General features: G+C 34.4%; 1 protein-coding gene across 4 annotated transcripts in view; it reads left to right on the top strand.

Moving 5' to 3' along the window:
* Positions 1-18,309, top strand: part of CALCRL (calcitonin receptor like receptor) — a 133,574-nt gene that overhangs the window by 19,551 nt on the left and 95,714 nt on the right. For 3 of the 4 annotated variants that reach the window (XM_040227775.1, XM_040227774.1, XM_040227772.1), the window contains exon 2: positions 6,178-6,245. The exons of the other annotated variant lie outside the window; for it this stretch is intronic. The gene's annotated coding sequence lies outside the window, so the exon portion shown is untranslated. The remainder of the gene's footprint in view (positions 1-6,177; positions 6,246-18,309) is intronic. 4 annotated transcript variants of the gene reach the window in all.

Genomic DNA, 18,309 nt, shown 5'->3' with positions numbered 1-18,309 from the left:
TAGCTGGCTAACCTACAGCATGGAATATGACTGTAAATCAGTTTGGTAATCCATGATGTTGCCCACAAGCAAATGTTATTAGCAATTCTTTAATTATTTCTATTTTAATTCTTCTTACTAGGTCCTTACCTCACTTGTTTCTAAAGGAGTGGATATGTTCTCCTTGTTTACATGGATCATATTTTTTAACTGTATATATTTAAATATATAATTTAAAAAGTACACAAACCCTAAACTTTTCTTCCTTGAAGTAGAACCAGGTCAGATCTGGTCACAGCATCTGGGCAAATGGCAAGGTGAAAGCTTTTGAGATTCAACCAGAAGTTGATGAAACCAGAAATGAAAGGAACAAGATTAGTGTTAGGAACTACTCAGGAGAACAGAAAAGATTCAGAAAAATTCTCATCTAGAGTGGACTTCCCTGGTGGCTCAGACGGTAAAGCGTCTGTCTACAATGTGGGAGACCTGGGTTCGAGCCCTGGGTTGGGAAGATCTCCTGGAGAAGGAAATGGCAATCCACTCCAGTACTATTGCCTAGAAAATCCCATGGACAGAGGAGCCTGGTAGGCCCCAGTCTATGGGGTCGCAAAGAGTCAGACACGACTGAGTGACTTCACTTCACTTCATATATGTAAAAATGTAACTAACTTAGGTATCATTGTTTACTGAGTCAAAGAAGTGATATAAAGCCAGAGTAGGGGGTGTGATTTGTCAGTAAAAGAAAGCAGTAAAAGAGAAGGGGAGTAAAAAGAATAAAGAGAGGAAAAGAAAGAGACGATAAAAGGAGAGGCTCTAAAAGAAGATAAACTGGTTTGATAAGACATATTATTTGCCAGAAAGTTTAGGAAATAAAAATCCAGCACTGAACTGCATCAATTAAGAGGTGGAGATACTCTGGATACATGACTGTGGACAAAAATTTAGTATGCAAATCCTTCTAGCTGTTTGGTATAACATGTTGGATAGGAAAATTTAACTGCCTTTTTGTTTGAAGAATGGGGTTGAGTGTTAAGCTTACGGGTTATTCCTCTGATAAGAGGTGACAAGTATTTATGAAGAAGTTGTGAGAAGCAAATACCAATTCCCAATGGTAATCATGTTCTAAAAGTTGGGCCTAATTGTTCAAGATTCTACTTTTTAAAAGTGAAGGGTTCATAGAGTCTGACCCACTGGGACATCTTATTCCATCTAGGATAGTTTCTCAAAAGGCAGCCCAGAAATTGGGCTCCCTTAATCATACCACGTTTAAAACAGCAGACCTGGTTTGGTTAACTGCACATCTCTTGACTCATTCCAAATCTACCAAATCAATCTGAAGTGCCTCAACATACAGGGAAAGTGATGCTGAAATGAGTCCTGCATGCTCTGAAAACTGCTTTCTCTTTACTTTGGATTTTGTGAGAATAAGAGATGATAACATATAAGGGTGGAAATTTATAATAACGAAATTAGGATGAACAAGGCATGTGTTTAAATCAAGTGATTCTCTAAGCAATGAAAGAATAAGTATAAATTCACACTGCATTACACATATATAATAAGATACATATTGCTTTCCCTTCTCCTTCTTGCTTAGAGAATTATTAGTTTTGTGATTTGAGGTGCACATTTTCCATTATAACTTTAAAGTCTTAGAAACTTAGTAATAATCCAAAGTACAACTTTACTCATCCTTTCTTTTTTCACTGGCCTCAAGGGGTAGTATACACACACATAAATACAAATATACACACAGATTCACAGGTTGTTCATCATTGGTCTTTCAAAATTCTCCCCATATAGCTAAGAAACTAACCTAAAGTCAAAGAGAATTCACACACCTAAATCACATTTGTAAAATTTACAAAGTGTTTAAATTGTGCATATATTATGATTTAGCTATTACATCTTAAAAGGGTCTGATCTCAACAATATTCTGACAAAAGGAAGTAAAGTTTAAAATTGATCAGTGCTGTGTGAGTCATCTCCCATCTCCCACCCTACATCCAAGGCCTATCTGAAATACATTGCATTGTTATATATTTTGATCCACAGATCTATAACAAGTTCTTGATTCCATAGTAAGGAATCACACTCTGCACATTGTCCTATAAAACCTTTTTATATTTTAAAATTTTCATGCATACAAAAGATTATTAAAATGTGCTGTTTCAATAAATAAATTCCTAATACCCCCCACTGTTTAAATAAATAAATTCCTAATACCCAGAACCCATCTTGTCCATCATATTTGTCACTAATTAAGTCACATGTGTGTGCCCAGAAGTAAGCCTTAGCCTAAACTTGTATTAGTCATTCTCTTGCTTTTCTTTATGGCTTGACCATAATCATCTGTATTTCTAAGCAATATATTATTTAGTTCTGTGTTTTTAGTTTTACTTTTATGAGAGTGGAATCCTTCTGAATATAGTCTTTGGAGACTTGCTTCTCATTCAGCATTATGTTCCAAAGATGCATCTGTATTAATGTGTGTAATTGTGGTTCTTTTCAGTGGTACAGTGTTCCTTGGTATGAATGCACAATGCATTTATCTTTTTTTCTGCTGAGAACATTTGGATTGCTTCTACAATTTTGCTATTACAAATAGTGAAGCAATGAACATTTTTTAACATATTTCCTTGGTACACATGTCTGAGTTTCTTTAGGGAATACCTTCATGAGCAGGATTTAAAGATCCTAGCAATTCTTATACCAATTTATTCTTCCAACCGTGTGTGAGGTTTCAATTGCATCACATCCTTTCCAATACTTTGTGTTAATGTCAAACTTTTTAAATTTTTGCCAGCTTAGTGGGTGTAACATAGTATCTCATTGTGGTTTTAATTTTCATTGCCCTAATTATGAATCACAGCAAATTTGCATGTAAAACAAATTAAAATTTTCCTCCGAAACATTTGTTTCTAATTGGGTAGCAGTGACTGGATGTAGAATTATGGTAAAACCACTTTTTGCTTATATGTTTTTGAGGAAAGGACTATTTTTGGTTAGGGAGTCCAGGGAAAGGAAAGATTGTTTTATTGCTTTAAAGCTGGGTATGGATGAGCAGCATTTCTCATCATGACCAAGAACATAGATTAATAATGCCTAGAATTATACTTCCAAATTTCCATTTCCTTTAATTCAAAAATCCCATCAAATACATATCTTCTTTAAAAATAGGAGGTAAGGGAATAATTCCATTCAGATGTATGTGTGCTTTTTAAAGACTTTATTTTTCAGAGCTGTTTTAGATTCCTATAAAAACTGAGTAGAAGGTAAAAGATTGTCCAACTAACCCTCTTCCTACCCCCTCCTCTATTACTCATATCCTCCATGAAAGTTGTACATCTGTTAGAATTAACCTATATTGACAGATCATACCCACTCAAAATCCTGTGCTGTTACAGCCTAGAGAGGTGGGATGGGGTAGGAGGTGGGAGGGACATTAAAAAAGGAAGGGACATTTGTATACCTACGGGTGATTCATGTTGATGTATGTTTTAAAATATTGTTCTGCTTTCTGCCATACAGGAAAATAATATTTTGTTATAACTTATAAGGGAAAAGAATCTGAAAATTATATATATATCTGAATTACTTTGCTATGTGCCTGAAACTAACACAACATCATAAATCAATTATATTTCAATTAAAAAATAAATAAATAAATAAATAAAACAATTTTCCTCCAATCAGAAATAAATAATTTAAAAAATACTGTATGATTCACTGTTGGTGTTATGCATTCTATGAATTATAACAAATATATCATGACATGTATTATGTGTTTTTTTAAAAATAATCTTTTAACTGTTTTAAATCATTCATGGTGCTTACAAGTCTCTGAAAGAGGTCATGTCTCTCTTTCTACTGTTGTAAAATTACTTAAACATAAAGTTATCCTAGAAGGCACTGCAGTTTATGTCTTCATGTAATTCCTCATTTTGGAAACCACTTGACGATTGCCTTTGTACCTATTGGCTGAATTTAACTAATATATTTCTTCAAGTTTCTGATTTCCTCTTAATAAATACACTTAGGTTTGTGTATTTGTTCTTTTAACTTCATTGTTGTGCTTCACCATGGCAACAGTACATCAAGACGGTTTATCCAACATTCTTATGTAATACATTTATTTACTGTGTTTCTAAGGTTTAGTTGATTTTTATTTCATTGCCTAAACACTTCAGTCAGTGGTGCTGCTTGCACAAGATTAACTTTCTTTTGAATTTTCTCTAGGTACTTTTATCATTTTAATTAAGGCTTTATAATATTTTCTTTGTATTTTTTGGTACTGCAGATGCTGATATTTTCAGAGGAAGTGGAATACCATGTTGATATATACATTATATTTTATTAATCTATGCAATATGTTTACTAACCAAAATGATCTCATCAATATATTAACTAGTTCAGTTCAGTTCAGTTGCTCAGTCGTGTCCAAATCTTTGCGACCCCATGAATTGCAGCACGCCAGGCCTTCCTGTCCATCACCATCTCCCAGAGTTCACTCAAACTCATATCCATTGAGTCGATGCCATCCAGCCATCTCATCCTTTGTCGTCACTGGTAGTCAGAAGTAATTGTTGACATTTTTATTTTCTACTAAAGCTTATCACCAAAAGGATGGAAATATTCTTTCACAGCATTTTCAGTTGGGATTAAAAATGAAATGTCTAGAACCATGCAGGGAAAAAAAAAACAATGGTCATGTCTATTTCTAGAGGCATTTTCTAGCAAGTTGGGAAAGTACTCAAAATAAACTTCAACTTTGAACCTTGTAAATTCCATATGAATGCCAGTAAAGTCTGAGACTGACAAGACTTTTTGTTATTTTTTCCAAAAAATAGCTAGTAGAAAATCCAGATTCTAACTATATGCAGAGTATCTGTTTATGTAAAACTACACATCTCTTTAATATGATCACTATCTTAATGACAATATATTCTAGACCATTTATAATATATTATAAATTATTAAAGTGTGTGAGGGTATAAAAATTTATAAACTAATTCAAGTGTTTTTTATTTATATAAAAGATTTTATTACAGAGATTGCATTTAATATAAGCTTCTTATACTTTCAGGTTTTCATGCAAGGATCCCTAGTGACTTCATGAAAATCCTTTACAATAATTCAGGAATTATTGTTGGAAGTAGCAGCAAATTGATGATTCATAAGAACAAGTTTATTTAAAAAAAAACCCTCTCAATATAAATTAATGGAGATAAAAATTTGCAAATGCAAATTTGACATGTTAAAGTACTATAAGTTCAAACAAATAAGTAAGTGTTAGTTGCCCAGTCATGACTGACTCTTTGTGACCCCATGGACTGCAGCCCACCAGGCTCTTCTGTCCATGAGATTTTCCAGGCAAGGATACTGCAGTGGGTTGCCATTTCCTTCTCCAGTGGATCTTCCCGGCCCAGGGATCAAACCCAGGTCTCCTGCACTGCAGGCAGACTCTTTACTGACTGAGCTACAAGGGAAGCCCCAATAGTACTTTAAAGTACTTGAAGAAGTACTTTAAAGAAATTCAAATAGTACTGTGTAAATGCAAATCAAGGTACGTCTTGCCTTAAACATTATTTTGAGTCTGAAAAGAGACATGTAAACTACATTTATATATGTTAACTCTTAGTTTAGCAGTGGATGAATCTCACTTGTTAGTGATACCCTATATTTAAGGAGTGCTAAATCTCATTACTGACATGGTCTAGCCTCTAGCTTCCTCTGACAAGATCTGAGTCACTCTTTCACCCTCATTCACTTCAGTTTGATCATGTTGGTTTTTTTAATATGCTTTGCATCAGTAACGTCATTCCATTTTCAGAATCATTGACCAAGCCACCCTTTCCTCCAGGAACTTCTTTTCTCCTGAACATTTGAGGACATCCACTTCTTCCTAGTGCTAAGATCTGGAACAACAGGCCCCATCCTCCATGTCTGTGTGCCTTAAAATCCTCATTCTTAACAAATGAGATCCAAGAACAAAGTTCTTGATTACTTTCAGGTTAAAATGGTGGCAACCTAAATTACCTGAAACAATACCTTCCAACTTCCCATTAAAATGAAACATTTAAAATAGATGTTTGTGATTTTAAGAAAGCACACTAGTATATAACTTTAAGTTATGTAAAATCCCACTACCCACTAATATTATTACCGAATTCACAAGAATGTTCTCTTGTCATCTAGGGTCCTACGATGATACACCAACCACTTGTGCTACCACCAGTCAAAACTATGGATGGCCCTACCTTCAGGTATGGCAAATGAATATATTACAAAAGGACACTCATGACTTAATGAAATTAACATGTTAGATTTACAGTGAAGTTGAGGACAATATGAATATGTTAACAATCATATGAAAGATTTCACAGAATGATACATAATATAACTCCAAATAACTTCTGAATAAAGGAAAACTTTGAAAGGCAATCTAACAAACTACTGATAAAGATGGACTTTTGGGCATCTGTCAAACTTACAAAGTCATTTCCTTGGGACCTTTGGGTATGAACTTATCCCACATGTTTTTTGCTCCCTTGGCCAGAGGACTAGGAATGTTAAATTAATACAAATGGCTCTTATAAGATTTATTAATATCCTTAATTTGGTAGTATTAGCCACAAACATCGCACAAAAACACAAACACACAAATATGTAACGTCTATGGTTAATCTTGTTTTAACTATATATATATATATATATATATATATATACATACATAAAATAGGAGAGGCAATGGCAACTCACTCCAATACTCTTGCCTGGAAAATCCCATGGTTGGAGGAGCCTGGTAGGCAGCAGTCCATGGGGTCGCTAGGAGTCGGACAGGACTGAGCAACTTCACTTTGACTTTTCACTTTCATGCACTGGAGAAGGAAACGGCAACCCACTCCAGTGTTCTTGCCTGGAGAATCCCAGGGATGGGGGACCGTGGTGGGCTGCCGTCTCTGGGGTCACACAGGGTCGGACACGACTGAAGCAACTTAGCATCAGCAGCAGCATATATATATAACAAATTATGTTTCATGTATAAAGTAATAGGGCTAGGTTGCTCTTTTGAACTAAGTTCCTTTCCTCTGTAAAGTTATTTGTTTTCTGATTCACATAGTCACTGTTGTATTCTTACAAATGGCTATAAACCTTTCCCATAATTGGAACGTAAAGGGTATCATTTGTAAATAAGGGAACAGGAAAATGGTGGTTAGCTGAATTAAAGATTTAAGTTGCTCTAGCTACTATTTTTAGAACTCCCTGGCAAAGCAGCTTCAACTTCAATCGTAGGCATTAATTTCAAGTTTCAGGGGCACTGGTGCTTCCAAAAAGATTACTGTTGAAGACAGATATCTCTTCTTATTTATATTTAGAACTGTAGTTTCATACCAGATAAAATATTAATTATGTTATTATTATTATACCTCACATCCTCCTTCCTGACAAAATTAAAGTAGCTTTCCTGTCCTCACTTATTTTTAGACTGTGAAGTATTTAAGAATTCAGTAATGCATCATCTCAACAAACTATAATAGCATTAATGAAAAATAAAGGCTAGTGAATTATTTTATCTTAAATTCAAAGCTGAGTGAATTAATTCCTTATTCTAACTTTAAATTCCTAAGTCACTTTGTTGAACCAAAAATAGACCCTCTATAACTATTCTTTGTCCTACAGCATGTCTTTGGGAACTCATCATTGTTGTTCTATCCTTTTATGTGTCAGCTTCCTTTGCACATTGAATTTCATATGACTCACTGTTCCTTAGAGCGTGATGTGAACGCTTGAAATGCCTACTTATAACTGACAGTTGAATTTTTCTTCCTGAACTTTTTATGTGAAGTGGTGCCAGATCAATTTTTTAAAGCCCCAATTTTGGTTATTGAAGACATGTAAGAAAGAGCATAAAATGAAAGAAGATTCACTTACTGGGCCAAAACTGACTTTAACTTCCATTATCTGTGAGTACCAGTCATCCTCATATGGAAGTTAAGAGGATTACCCATACTTTTCTGTCTTTCCAACTTCTGACATATATTGGCTAGTTTGAAGGAGATAATTTGGAAATGACTTGAAAATGAAAGATCTGAATTTAAACTGCATTCTCTTCATTAAACTGATCTCTGACTTGCAGTGTATTGGTGAGATTTTTTTGTGAGACACCAATAGCCCTGATGGTAATTTTAAGTTTAAGGTGAATATGTATTTAAATTCTAGCAAGAAAGAGTTTGAAAAAATTATCTCTGGAAAGATTAAAAAATATAACTGAGAACCAGTTTGCTATCATATTAGTTTGATTCACATGCAGTTTAACTTTAACCTAATACAAGAAGCCCAGAAATGAGACTTAAGAAAGAAAACTCCTAGTCTTAGCTCACCTGCCTCTGCTGTGGGATATGAGGCAAATTACCAAACATTCCTGAATTCCCACCTTCTAAATCTATATAATATGAGCAGGTTATACTGTGAGACATCTAGGTCCATTTCAGCTCTGAAATTCTGGGTCCTCTAACTGTAATCACTCTGAATTAAAGACAGGAGCTGGAAATAAAATATCACTTTTATTCAATTCTTCTAGCTCCAAATATTGTTTCATTTCTTTATTTACATAATCATTCAGCAGACTCTGAAACTTGACAAATAGGTAAAAGGTAAGAAAGAGGAAAACAACAAGGAGAATGTCTCTGGCTAGGCTGAATTTTGGCAACAGAAGGATCCATTTCTATTAATCACTAAAATTGTATATTCTTACTGAAAATTCTCTTTGACTGCATGGTAGTAAAAATATTAACTTTTAAATTTATGATAATTTAATAGATCCGTTTTCACATTTAAATCTTAAACCAATTAAAACTGAATCTCACATACAAATATTTTCCCAAAACTGATGGACAGTTGTAGCTATGTTTTTTATCAAATAATGCATCCATTCTATTACTGATTTAAAACATAACTAAAATTATTCTATTTGCTAAGTGATATTAACAAACTGGTTTGGATTTTAGGGTCTGTTTGTCTTATCATTGCTATTTGTTTAACTGACCTTTAAAATTATTCATTACCTTGATTGCATTACATTTATACATCATTTGGAAAAAAATTAAGCATCTTTATACATTTTAGTTTTATATACATTAATAAAAATCTTTAATAGAAATAATTTTATGTCCATGAAATAATTATATACCTTCTTCAAAATGGCTCATCAGGCAGGAGTAATGCCTGGTTCTTAACGATCAGAGTGTACTTTTACACAGAACAATGTGAAAGTTTTCTTAGCAAATATTATGAATAGGTCAGAGAATCAAGAGAGAGTCAGGTTGATTAGAACAGTGAGAACTAAATTAAGGTAAATTTACAAAAAAAAAAAAAGATATTGGTATTCCACTAAACTAATGAAACAAATTATAGGACTTTAACTCAAATAAGACACTTTCAGGACCCTGGATTTAATTTGTATTTATGATCTGGTGTTTTTTTAAGGAGAAAACTTATAAGCACATTAGTTTTCTCTAATCCAAGACCATAGCGTATAAGTCTCCAAGTTGTCAGTGATTTGGTTACTACATCTTAACACAAGGAGCAAAGGAGCCACTGGTGTGTAATTTGAGAGGCTGGCCACTGAGGGCTGGTCTATTGTGAAGCATATCTCCCCTAGCTAAGCTTTTGACTTTGCATGTCACATAAATAGATTGGAGTTTGGTCTCCCTATCTGTAGAATAGGAGATTAAATCTGAGAAAATCTGAGAAAAAGAAAAAAAAAAAAAAAGGAGAGAGAGAGAGAAAGAGCTGCTCAAAATAAAAATAAACTCTAAGATTCTCCTTAATTCTAACTTTTCTTGGTCACTTTGCCTCTTGGCTTAATCATCATCTCCAAAGGGTACATTTTACATTTTACTTTGGTCCTTTAATTTGTTATGTCTGTCTTCCTTGTCCCTGAGCTACATTAAATAAGCATTTGTAAAGAGCTATTTTAAACCTTTGTGTAGTACACCTTATAGTACCTGTAAACTCAGTTAAGTGTATTACAAATTGTATTAGAATGTTCCCCTAAAATTATATATTTAGTGATTAAATTACTCATATAGATCAACTTCATGCATAATTGTCTTACCATTCCTTGAAAAATGAATAGCACACTGTCTTATTGCTCAGAGTTAAAAACAGGTAAACTAGGGGACATCATTATTCTAGAAGATGTAATTAATGACCTCTTACAAAGAGTAAGTATAAAAATATATAGCATATATTTTAAATATAATTTTTTAAAAAGTTAAAAGATGCAATTTTTTAATAGTTGGAATATCCAAAAAAATACCAATTCTTATCTTTCTGTATAATTAGCTGTGTTTCCAATAAAAATCATTTAAATAAAAATTATGGATTCAACAAAATGAGTTTAGCACAACTGATTAGGAACACTTGCTATATATACTTGTCTTTTATGTTAGCTTACATATCTCACATGCAAAATAAAGCATGGACCTAAGTATAATACACCTCTTCAATAATTCGGTATTGTTCTTGATCCAGTGACTTGGGGGTCTCATTTTCAGTGTCAAAAAATCTACAAGTATTCTAAGCTGTAAGAGATTTCCATATTGTAATGCATCCTATAAATGGTGGTATTCTTTGAAAATACACTTCTCTGAAATCTCCTTGTTACCTTACTTTTAATCAGACTCTATTTTAGTGCATAAAGCTGTTCTTTTTTTATTGACCCCTGAAGTAGTTCTTTTTTTGATCTTTATAAAAAATTCCAGACACATAAATTGTTTTGCATGTAGTAGACTTCATTGAATATTTTCATATAAAATATTCAGGAGAGATTCACATATTAACAATGTAAACAATTTCAGATCAAGTGGTAGACATCGTCATTTATAAAGATCACTTGGTTTTTCCAATATCTTATCTATTTCCAGCCTCTCTCCATCTTTCTGGATCCTCTCTTCCTCTTTATCTCTCATTTTCCTGCTTTCTTTATAGGAGTGAAAATAATACACTTTCTAACATTGATTCATGGAAAGGAGATTTTTCTTTTTGTATTTAAGCAACTGCAAACATTTATTGTTGTGTATCTGCTCAATCATATGTTATTTTTGATGTATTTTACATACAAAAAATAGTTCCTTCAGTAAGAGAAATTCTGGTATCAATGTTAATGGTAATTATGTAATGAATTATGATAACAATCTATTCATAATGACAATTATTTAATATTTGATAGGTAAAAGTAAGTTGTCATTGAAGTTTAATAGGAACTAAATTATATGCAGACTTACCCGATGGCTCAGTGGACAAAGAATCCGCCTGCACTGCGGGAGACACAGGAGAAGCAAGTTCCATCCTTGGATCAGGAATATCCACTGGAGGAGGGCGTGGCAACCGAAAGAGTCACAGAGTCTGAAACCACTGAGCAACTAAGCACAGCACAGTACATGTTATATGTAGTGTGCATGTGTGCTTTGTCACTTCAGTCGTGCTTGACAGTTTATGACCCCATGGGCTGCAGCCCACCAGGCTCCTCTGTCCATGGGATTCTCCAGGCGAGAATAATGGAGTGGGCTGCCATTCCCTTATCCAGGGGATCTTCCCAACCCGGGGATTGAACCCACAGCTCTAAAGTCTCCTGAATTGGCAGGAGGGTTCTTTACCACTAACACCAGCTGGGAAGGAAGCCCTTTATGTAGTGTAGATACTATAAGCTTTCATACATTTACCTGTTTATTCCTTTCCACATTTGCTTTATATTAAATTATAATTTGTTTTATTCATTTTTCTGACTACAGTGCTCAGTCTAATAGTTTTCAAATGCAATGCATTTTTATTTTTGGTAAGATTGAATTTTTTTTGTTTCATATGTCTTACGCTTTAGATCAATGATCTACAAACTGGGTTATGAATATATCTATAGAGTAGGCAGAAAATGCTTGTTGTACAGAAATCAATTTCCAGATCCAAAATTTCTAAGGTCTAAGTTGCCAGCCAGTCACCCTTTTCACTTTTTCTTTCATAGTTTTCCTTTTACTTCTTTACACATACACATACTATTTCACCCTTCTGAGTCTCACTATTAATATTATACAAAGCATTTCTGCAGGACATAACAATCTCCGAGGCCATAAAAATGAGTACAGAAACAACGGACACATTGATTTTTGCCAATCTTATTTCAAAAGTACACATGGCCTCTACTTTCTTCATCTCATCTGATATATTTCTAATAAAATTGTATTTTGTGTTTAAAAACTATGTATCAAATTTTGTAATGAATTTATTATGTTCTGATCTAGAGTATAAACTCTAGAGGCAAACTCTTAGGATTCAAACCCTGAATCAAATAGTTTTTTTAATCACTTGGTTAAATTAATAAATCTACTTGTGCCTCAGTTTCCTCATAGATAAACCAGGGATAAATAGTACCTGTTATATATATATATATATATTTTAATAATGTGATCATAAAGATTGAAAAGGTAAATATTACATTTTTATGTATTATAAATTGGTCATCATTTATTATGTATCATTGGTGTTTCCAGACTTGGTGGTCACTATCTATAAGAACTGATAGAAGTTCTGCAAAAGTGAAAGTCTTAGTCGCGCAGTTGTGTCTGACTCTGCAACCCCATGGACTGTAGCCTGCCTGGCTCCTCTGTCTATGGAATTCTCCAGGCAAGAATACTGGAGTGAATAGCCATTCCCTTCTCCAGGGGACCTTCCTGACCCAGGGATTGAAATCACATTTCTTGCACTGCCAGCGGAATCTTTACCCTTGGAGCCACCAGGGAAGCACAATAGAAGTGGAGGTGGAAATATTTAGTACTTAGATCACGGCTTGGAATTGAGTAAGTCTTGTGTGAGCTACTATCATCATCATCACCATCATTATTGTTATTCTAATAAAATTGTAATGATCAAGCAATTGAGAAAGATTTTTAAAACACTCATTCAGACGAGTAAGTTTTTTAATGAAATTTCAACCTAGGTATATGTTTTGTTGCATAAAATAGTTTGGTCAGGGAAGACTTCATTGAAAATTTTCCTAGGAAAAGATTAGGAGAAGTTTGCATAGTAACCATGTGAATCCTTCACAGGAAAAGAAAGATGCTGCGAGATGATAGCTTTTAGGCCTCACTTGCTCACTCAGTGACCTGCTTCTTCCTCCTTCCATCTTCCTTGCTCCACTCCATCTTTACTCATTCTGTTTCTCTCTTATGACTTTTCCTGGTTCTCCTGTAATGTAGTCGCTTAAAAGAATTGGAAAACTAAAAGAATATATTTCAATAGAATAAAATTCTGTAAGCAAAAGGTGGATAGTGGAGTGGATATGATGTCAAGGAGATTAAGAAATTTCCAGCTGTGAAGAGAACACTCATTTCTCTACAAGTGATCATGTGGGTATTAAATTGTTCTTGCATTTATATTTCATTGAAAATAATATAGCAGTTATAGTTTAAAATATCAACATTTAAAATGTGCCAAATATTACACTTTGCAAATGATCTAGTAACTTAAATGGATGAATTTTTAAAATTACTTTAGAAATAGCATCAACGGAAAAATTAGAACACTTGCACTAGATTGGCATGTTTAATTCATCTTGCATTCCCTCTTCCACGAAAAGTACACTTAAAATAAGTTTACTAATAAATAGGCATATAACATTTTACTATGAAAATGTGATGAATGATAATTTCGTACCTTTCATTGTAGCATGGAGTTGTAACCAAAACAACTAACCTCATGTTCTTAACCTGACGTAATTACAGGAGGATGTGTTGGATCTGGGATAAGGGGATGAGATACTACATGTATCGCATAGAAATGAGCTCTTGATGCTGTTAGTAAGAAAATAAATATAAGGCTTTGCAAATAGTGGGTTACAAGATACCATAAGGATTTCTCTTTTGTCATTAAGGATAATAAATTATAAGGAGATTAAGAAAGATCCTTTGCAACTGGAGCTTTTACTTCTACATATAATAATTTATCTTTGTAGTTTAGGATTAATAAATAGCTTACATTTATTTATTGATAATGAAGTTCTTTTTTTGATAATGAAGAATATTATGCATTTCCAAAAACAAAAGAGCTTGTCATTCATTGTGTAAAAACTCTAGTCTTTTTCCAAGATGCAATGATCCATAAAAAAAGCAATCAGTTGAACAAAGAGTACCTATCTTGAAAGAGGTTTTTGTCATATCAGAAAAGTTCATTTAGTGGGATAGATCTATACTTACAGTTAAGAATCAAACCCCTCCACCAAATCTCAGCAGAGTTCATTAGACTCCAGATTAATTCTAATAGTCATTAGGGTGTGGATTTCCCCTCTGTAGGAAAACCCCAAATTAAAAAAAAAAAGCACCCTTCTCCCCCATTAGAAAACACTGTTTCTTTTCTTAAGATACTTTATTATTGTTTCATTTTGTCTCCTATCCTATCTCCCAAATCCTCCTTAATCTTCTTTTCAAAGCAAGTTAATTATCTTTATGGAATAGATCGGTTTTGATAAAATTTTCCCTCTTCCCAAATTATGCAGACCCAAGCATGAAGACATCAAAGTGAAATTTCCAATCAGCCTATGCCACAGTTCATTTATACCTGTCAGGATTATAATTTTGCTAGTTTTTAACTTCAAGCCAGTTTTTCCTAAATTGCCCATTTTTATAACTTTCCTAGATTATCTAATTTTCTGTCTGTGTTAACCCATCAGTCACAATATACTTAAAAATGGCCAGATGGACAAGTCTTGGGTTTCCCTGGTGGTTCAGCAGTAATGAATCTGCCTGTAATGCAGGAGACCTGAGTTCAATCCCTGGATCAGGAAGATCCACTGGAGGAGGGCATGGTAATCCACTCTTGTACTTTTGCCTAGAAAATTCCATGGACAAAGGAGCCTGACAAGGCGGCAGATCATAGGGTCTCAAAGAGTCGGACATAATTGAAGTGACTCAGCAGCAGCAACAGGACAAGCCTTTCCACTGTGTGGTGTGTTTGCTTAATGTAAAGTCTTGCTAATATATCTAATGTGATATTATTTATATGTCTACTAGTTATTGAAAATAAATGAAAACACATTTACATTTATTGACATCTATTTAAGTGACCTAAAGTAACGGAGAAATGCCCAGCACCTAGAAAGAATAAAGGGTGCGGCATACGAGGAAAACACAGTCATTTACTGTATTTTACAGGAAGTTCCTGCTGTGACTAAAAGTTCTTTGCTCTCTCAGAGACTAGATATAAGACAAAGGGAAAAGCAACACAGATAACTGGTAGCTTTTACTCTGTTGAATCTAAATATGTCTGCCAATGAGAAACAGATTCTGGATTTAAAGAAAATGAGTGCTATGATTCAATGAGTCTGGGAAGCAGACCTGGCAACAATAACTCAAGAAACCTTTTAGATGCACTTTTGCTGTTTTAGGCTGTTTTAGAGAAACCAAACCCTCCAGGTGAAGTTCAACACTCTCTTCAAATGTTTTTCTGTATGACACCGAATATCACCTGAGGTAAGAAATTCCAGTAAACAGCAACTATCAACTGCCAAAGGTAAAAATGACCTCACTGGGCATATCCACATCTTTTAAATCAAATTTGGCTATACTTTTAATTAGACTTTAAGCAAGAGACCTGCCTATCTATAAGTAAAAATTATGGCCATGCTGAATTTATTATTATTTATTATCTCACATATAAATTTGTTTTTCACATTTACTACTATATAATTAGTAACAAACTAACTTCAAATCATTTGGGATTTCATTTTATACAGTGTGCCTATCTTAGTTACATATTTCTGGAAAAGTTTATTATTCCCTATTTACTATCAATTTTTTCCAAAGCCTTTGGACATTAAATAAAGGATCCTGTGACACAAAGACTGCCATATCACTAGAAACGATAATGCATGCATACACATAAACCCACAAAATACTGTAGAATGTAGTTTACTATCAAAAGAGCAAGTTGTCTGAACCATAGCAGACCTTAGCATTTATCTTTCAGCCAAATCATAAATATATTCCTCAACATATCCTATTAAGATAGTTCCTGTGTTTCCTTTACTGGGGGAAAATGACACTGTATACTTTTATAAATTTTCATATTCTACCTGATATTTCATAGAATATTTGGTGGAATTGTATGTGGATATATACAAACATATACACATACATACATGTAGCTTGAAACACATTAACTGACATTCAAATGTATTCTGAGGATAAAAAACATGCAATGAAAATAAAGACAAACAAGTGTGTTTGTTTATAAAGATAACTTAAAAAGAATAAGACTAAATTTTAGGTTCAAATTTTCTAGTGCCTAGTTTGAAAAGCTATATACTTGTAGCCAGAACAATTCTCTAACACTCTTGTTATTAATTCTGTCATTCTCTATCACTGTTTTGAAGGTTAACTGCATCTTCAAAAATTTTCAGTAGTGAACAGGAGTTATTTTTTTCTCTCACAAGTCCCAACTAAATATAATATAATGTAATTTCTATTATCTCTATTACAGATCTGATGTTTGGAAATCTTTTGGGCCATTTCTGAGCACAAAGCTTTAAGCAGTCCTATATTGAATTTTCTAATATATTAGATTTATATCTTTGTAGGACTCCAGTTTAGTTCGGTTGCTCAGTTGTGTCCGACTCTTTGTGACCCCATTGACGGCAGCATGCCAGGCCTCCCTGTCTATCACCAACTCCCAGAGATTTCTCAACTCATGTGCATCAGGTCAGTGATGCCATCCAACCATCTCATCCTCTGTTGTCCCTTTTTCCTCCTTCCTTCAACTTTCCCAGCAGCAGGGTCTTTTCCAAAGAGTCAGTTCTTCACATCAGGTGGCCAAAACAGGAGTTTCAGCTTCAACATCAGTCCTTCTAATGAATAATTAGAACTGATCTCCTTTAGGATGGACTGGTTGGATCGCCCTGCAGTCCAAAGGACTCTCAAGAGTCTTCTCCAACATCACAGTGCAAAAGCATCAATTCTTTGGCAATCAGCTTTCTTTATAGTCCAACTCTCACATCCATACATGACCACTGGAAAAACCATAGCCTTGATTACATGCAACTTTGTTGATTAGTTAAATTTTGTTGAACTAATGTCTCTGCTTTTTAACATGCTGTCTAGGTTAGTCATAACTTTCCTTCCAAGGAGTAAGCGTCTTTTAACTTCATGGCTGCGATCACTGTCTGCAGTGATTTTGGAGCCCAGAAAATGAAGTCAGCCACTGTTTCCATTATTTCCCCATCTATTTGCCATGAAGTGATAGAACCAGATACCATGAACTTAGTTTTCTGAATGCTGAGTTTTAAACCAACGTTTTTCACTCTCCTCCTTGACTTTCATCAAGAGGCCCTTTAGTTCCTCTTCACTTTCTGCCATAAGGATAGTGTCATTTGCATATCTGAGGTTATTGATATTTCTCCTGGCAATCTTGATTCCAGCTTGTGCTTCGTCCAGCCTAACGTTTCTCATGATCTACTCTGCATATAAGTTAAATAAGCAGGGTGACGATATACAGCCTTGACGTACTCCTTTTCCTATTTGGAAACAGTCTGAGGTTATTGATATTTCTCCTGGCAATCTTGATTCCAGCTTGTGCTTCATCCAGCCCAGCATTTCCATGATGTACTCTCCATATAAGTTAAATAAGCAGGTTGACAATATAAAGCCTTGAAATACTCCTTTCCTGATTTGGAACCAGTCTGTCGTTCCACGTCCAGCTCTAACTGTTGCTGCCTGACCTGCAAACAGGTTTCTAAGGAAACAGGTAAGGTAGTCTGGTATTCCTATCTCTTTAAGAATTTTCCACAGTTTGTTGTGATCTACACAGTCGAAGACTTTGGCGTAACTAATAAAGCAGAAATAGATGGTTTTCTAGAATTCTCTTGCTTTGTCTATGATCCAACGGCTGTTGGCAATTTATCTCTGGTTCCTCTGCCTTTTCTAAATCTAGCTTGAACATCTGGAAATTCACGGTTCATGTACCGCTGAAGCCTGGCTTGGAGAATTTTGAGCAATACTTTCCTTGCCTGTGAGATGAGTGCAATTTTGCAGTAGTTTGAGCATTCTTTGGCATTGCAATTCCTTGGGATTGGAATGAAAACTAATCTTTTCCAGTCCTGTGGCCACTGCTGAGTTTTCCAAATTTTCTGGCATATTGAGTGCAGCACTTTCACAGCATCATCTTTTAGGATTTAAAATGCTCAACTGGGATTCCATCACCTTCACTAGTTTGTCCGTAGTATTGCTTCCTAAGGCTCATTTGACTTTTCATTCCAGGATGTCTGGCTCTAGGTGAGTGATC

This window comes from Oryx dammah, unplaced genomic scaffold (assembly GCF_014754425.2).
Source record: "Oryx dammah isolate SB20612 unplaced genomic scaffold, SCBI_Odam_1.1 HiC_scaffold_27, whole genome shotgun sequence".
Lineage (NCBI taxonomy): Eukaryota > Metazoa > Chordata > Mammalia > Artiodactyla > Bovidae > Oryx > Oryx dammah.
The sequence above is the reverse complement of the archived record's forward strand: the minus strand, read 5'-3'. Positions and strand labels throughout refer to the sequence as shown.